The sequence below is a fragment of the Salvelinus sp. IW2-2015 genome, unplaced genomic scaffold, assembly GCF_002910315.2.
Source record: "Salvelinus sp. IW2-2015 unplaced genomic scaffold, ASM291031v2 Un_scaffold1921, whole genome shotgun sequence".
Taxonomy (NCBI): domain Eukaryota; kingdom Metazoa; phylum Chordata; class Actinopteri; order Salmoniformes; family Salmonidae; genus Salvelinus; species Salvelinus sp. IW2-2015.
In genome coordinates this window covers 137,011-143,010 of record NW_019943279.1, presented here as the reverse complement: position 1 = coordinate 143,010, position 6,000 = coordinate 137,011, and positions in this window count along the sequence as shown.

Genomic DNA, 6,000 nt, shown 5'->3' with positions numbered 1-6,000 from the left:
GCTGCTAGAACAGATACCTTATTACCACCAGTCCTGGTCACCTCAGTCCCTCTGACTCTAGCTGCTAGAAACAGATACCTTTATACCACCAGTCCTGGGCAACCTCAGTCCCTCTGACTCTAGCTGCTAGAACAGATACCTTTATACCACCAGTCCTGGTCAACCTCGGTCCCTCTGACTCTAGCTGCTAGAAACAATACCTTTATACCACCAGTCCTGGTCAACCTCGGTCCCTCTGAGCTCTAGCTGCTAGAACAGATACCTTTATACCACCAGTCCTGGAAGTGGAATCTGAAAGTGAGTCAGGAGTTACTAGTACTTAAAGCCTAGTCTGTAATATTCCATCTTGCTCTTATTGATTACATTATTGTTGCTGGGCTCACTTTTTCATGGTGCGCAAATCTTGCAGAGTATGCCTTTATTAGCAAATACAGAAAAGTCTAGAGGACGGCATACGATGAGGTGTATTCTATGACCAGTCTCTAATATCACATATGGAGATGGTAACAACAATGTATTTATATTCAGCCGCTAACACCTTTTTGTCCGTTCAGACATAGTGTATGTATAAAACCACCTGAACGTATAGAAACACATGGAGAGAAAACAACCAGCTGTGATAACGTTCAGCTTGACTTTCACTCGTGCTTTTTTTATACGTTACTTTTCCTGGATCGGCCCGTCCCCATCAAGTACCAGCTGCACCTTCCATTTCCTTCGCATCGCCCGTCCTCCAGTCACCACTGCCCTTCCGTTTTCCTGGCATCGCCCGTCCCCATCAGTACACACTGCCCTTCCGTTTTCTCTGGCATCGCCCGTCCCCATCTCAGTACCACTGCCCTTTCCGTTTTCCTGGCATACGCCCGTCCCCATCATACCACTGCCCTTCCGTTTCCTTGCATCGCCCGTGCCGATCAGTACCTCACCCCTTCCGTTTTCCTGGCATCGCCCGTCCCCATCAATACCACTGCCCTTCGTTTTCCCTGCATCGCCCGTCCCCATCGCAGTACCACTGCCCCCCTCTATTTTTCACCTCATCCAATGATACTATTACACTGTACCTATCCTACTCTTCTTCTGCTTTTGAGAGAGAGAGAGAGAGAGAGAGAGAGAGAGAGAGAGAGAGAGAGAGAGAGAGAGAGAGAGAGAGAGGGAGAGAGAGAGAGAGAGAGCGAAAGGGGGGGAGGAGATGGTGTAGAATTCTTTACTCACCCAAAAGGGATCCTATGAGGATGAGCACCTGGATGGTAGTGGTGAAGTTCCGGTAGGCTTGATCTGTGATGTAGCGCTCCTGGTCGTCCAACCGCGTCACATCGTTGAACGGACCGTTATCCAACCGTGTAGGTGTTGGACCTGACCCGTTATGGGGATCCAGCAGGAGGTAGGCCGGGGTGAAATTCGCGGTCCCATCTCCTGCAGTTGGAACCCAACTCCTAACATCCATTTTAGTTCACCTCAAGAGTGTATTACACTTTAAATTACATCTAAGATCCCAGTGAATAGGCTGGAGGTTAGTCAGAAGTGAATACTGGCCGCACTTCATGTGGAATGAAGTCAAGATTGATTTGATTTGGAAAATGAGACCTTTTAGAAATGAGGGGGGAGAATAGATTTGCCCTAAGGTGCAAATAGTCCACTGCCCCGCTGGTGAACAGGCATTCCCGCAGAGTGGCCAATTTCAAGACAGAATGGCATTTATGTCACCCTCTTCTTGCATTCAAGTCCACACAGTCAAAAAATTGTTTGGAAAAACAGGCCAGAATATATATTCACAATTTCATATGTTCAGATTGCCCAAATATTATATAATGTTAAATGTTGTCTCCCCACATCATGCGGTGACATCTCTCAGTTCAACAACCGACGAGCGTGCGCTGTCCATTGTGATGAAAAATGCTACCTGTTCTTTAAGAGGTAAACTTCTGTCACAGATTCATGTAAAAAAAAAAATGTAAACGTCAACCTACATGAAAAACCGATAAACTATTGACTGACTAAGGTGCAGTCATAATAATTGACATTCTACAACCACATATTTAGATGAGAGGATGTGCCAATATCTAGCCTATAAAGCACGTTTCCATTTCAAGGATTTTGTTCACTTAAAGGCAGTGTATTTTGGCCTCAAATATATGAGATTCAGCTATACCTACCTTCAAGGTTTTTCCTTATCGAGACTACGGACACAGTCTTGTTGGTTACACCACGGAAATCTAATATTTCCTTCAGCTTCTTGCTCATCAGGCCGTCCGTCAGCGGTTTGGACTATCAGGCCGTTCCATTAGGTTATTAAAGGAGAGAACACGTTCATCTATCTCCTCAATCCGATTGATAAAATATTCTCTCCATGAGCGTCACGGTCAGCCCGCCGCTGTCAGTCAGCCAGTATTCTATTTGCGGGAGACTCGCTGTGTTGTGTGATGGGGCCGTGGATAAACGAATATTTTTCCTAAAGATCAGGCATCACACCGGAGGCAAGAGTCCCTCCTCTTCGTAGTAAAAACATGAGCTCTATAGACTCCTTCATAAATATATGACAACAAAAAAAATCGAAGGAAATCGTATTTGTCACATGCGCCGAATACAACAGGTGTAAACCTAACAGTGAAATGTTTACATACCAGCTCTTACCCAATGATGCAGATTAAAACAGGCAGGGGTAAAGTGACTAGGCATCAGGATATAACACTACATAAAGAATGACTGGGGCAAATGGAAATATAGCTACATTACAGTTCATTTTACAATTTGAGCATGTTAGCATACTCATGGATGTCACTGTGCATTTACATTTATAGTATGTTGCCCGAGGCAATTCTTCCCCTAATCGTTGTACTAAAACGTGGCACGTGTCCCAGTGGTCTAGCAGGAAATCCAGACCGTAACTCTGTATTGTTATGTTGCTAGCAAAGTCCCTGATACCACACTCAGTTGGGAAATTCCTCTTAAGGTGAGCTGAATTCTCTCCCAGGAACACCCAAATAGGAGACGTTGGGACCTGACCGCAGCCCTGTCTTCCATACAACGTTATAAAGGCATGTTTTTCCATTCCATAGAGACAAAGATCATTTAAATCCAGGTTTCATTTTATGTATTTATTATCAGCTAATCATCTGTTTATCACCTTATGTCTCTGTTGATGTAGCTCTACTAAATCAACAGTATGTATATGTTTCATTACATATAAGCAACACACCTTAGCTACATGCAGATATAACTCATCACCTGAGGCTGAATCACTGATAATGTGTATATCAGTTTATTTGTCTCTCCTCATAGTATGGCACACTCTCACCTCTCTGACCAAGGCCCTTCTCCCCAGACAGCTCAGTTTGGCTGGGTGGCCAGCTCTAGGAAGAGTCTTGGTGGTTCCAAATTTCTTCCATTTAAGAAGGATGGACGAGACAGCCTACAGGGAGGAGGGGAGGGCACTAGGTGTCAGGAGAACAAACTCTCACTCAACATCAACAAAACAAAGGAGATTATCGTGGACTTCAGGAAACAGCAGAGGGAGCACCTGCCTATCCACATCGACGGGACAGCAGTGGAGAGGGTGGAAAGTTTTAAGTTCCTCGGTGAACACATCACGGACAAACTGAAATGGTCCCACCCACACACACACACACACACACACCACACACACACACACACACACACACACACACACACACACACACACACATATATATATATATATATATACACACATATATATATATTGTGTTTCGATATGAACTCTCATTGCAGGAATGGGCCAAAATTCACCCAATTTCTTTGTGGGAAGCTTGTGGAAGGTATGTAAACTTCTGACCCACTGGGAATGTGATGAAAGCAATAAAGCTGAAATAAATCATTCTCTCTACTATTATTCTGACGTATCAATTCTTAAAATAAAGTGGTGATCCTAACTGACCTAAAACAGGGAATTTTTACTAGGATTAAATGTCAGGAATTGTGAAAAACTGAAGTTTAATGTATTTGGTAAGGTGTATGTAAACTTCCGACTTCAACTGTACATACACCTTAGCCAAATACATTTAAATTCCGGGAGACAGGATGGACAGCTGATCATCCTCGCAGTGGCAGACCATGTGTAACAACACCTGCACAGGATCGGTACATCCGAACATCACACCTGCGGGACAGGTACAGGATGGCAACAACAACTGCCAGAGTTACACCAGAAACGCACAATCCCTCCATCAGTGCTCAGAGTGTCCGCAATAGGCTGAAAGAGGCTGGACTGGGGCTTGTAGGCCGTGGGTAAGACAGGTCCTCACCAGCCATCACCGGCAACAACATCGCCTATGGGCCCAAACCCACCGTCGCTGGACCAGACAGGACTGGCAAAAAGTGCTCTTCACTGACGAGTCGCGGTTTTGTCTGACCAGGGGTGATGGTTGGATTTGTGTTTATCGTCGAAGAAATGAGCGTTACACCGAGCGACTGCACTCTGGAGCGGATCGATTTGGAGGTGGAGGGTCCGTCATGCATCAGCATCATCGGACTGAGCTTGTTGTCATTGCAGGCAATCTCAACGCTGTGCGTTACAGGGAGACATCCTCCTCCTCATGTGGTACCCTTCCTGCAGGCTCATCCTGACATGACCCTCCAGCATGACAATGCACCAGCCATACTGCTCGTTCAGTGTGTGATTTCCTGCAAGACAGAAATGTCAGTGTTCTGCCATTGCCAGTGAAGACCCCGGATCTCAATCCCATTGAGCACGTCTGGGACCTGTTGGATCGGAGGGTGAGGGCTAGGGCCATTCCCCCAGAAATGTCCAGGAACGTGCAGGTGCCTTGGTGGAAGAGTGGGGTAACATCTCACAGCAAGAACTGGCAAATCTGGTGCAGTCCATGGAGGAGGAGATAAACTGCAGTACTTAATGCAGCTGGTGGCCACACCAGATACTGACTGTTACTTTTGATTTTGACCCCCCCTTTGTTCAGGGACACATTATTCAATTTCTGTTAGTCACATGTCTGTGGAACTTGTTCAGTTTATGTCTCAGTTGTTGAATCTTATGGTTATACAAATATTTACACGTTAAGTTCGCAATTGACAGTGAAGAGGACGTTTCTTTCTTTATTGAGTTTATATATACACTGCTCCAAAAATAAAGGGAACACTAAAATAACACATCCTAGATCTGAATGAATGAAATATTCTTATTAAATACTTTTTTCTTTACATAGTTCAATGTGCTGACAACAAAATCACACAAAAATGATCAATGGAAATCAAATTTTATCAACCATGGAGAGTCTGGATTTGGAGTCACATTCAAAATTAAAGTGAAAACCACACTACAGGCTGATCCAGCTTTGATGTAATGTCCTTAAAACAAGTCAAAATGAAGGCTCAGTAGTGTGTGTGGCCTCCACGTGCCTGTATGACTCCCTACAACGCCTGGGCATGCTCCTGAGAGGTGGCGGATGGTCTCCTGAGGGATCTCCTCCCAGACTGGACTAAAGCATCCGCCAACTCCTGGACAGTCTGTGGTGCAACGTGGCGTTGGTGGATGGAGCGAGACATGATGTCCCAGATGTGCTCAATTGGATTCAGGTCTGGGGAACGGGCGGGCCAGTCCATAGCATCAATGCCTTCTCTTGCAGGAACTGCTGACACACTCCAGCCACATGAGGTCTAGCATTGTCTTGCATTAGGAGGAACCCAGGGCCAACCGCACCAAGATATGATCTCACAAGGGTCTAGGACTCATCTTGGTACCTAATGGCAGTCAGGCTACCTCTGGCGAGCACATGGAGGGCTGGTGCGGCCCCCAAAGAAATGCACCCCAACCACCATGACTGACCCACCCGCCAAACAGTCATTGCTGGAGGATTTGCAGGCAGCAGAACGTTTTCCACGGCGTCTCCAGACTCTGTCACGTCTGTCACTGTGCTCATGTGCTCAGTGTGAATCCTGCTTTCATCTGTGAAGAGCACAGGGCGCCAGTGGCAAATTTGCCAATCTTGGTGTTCTCTGGCAAATGCC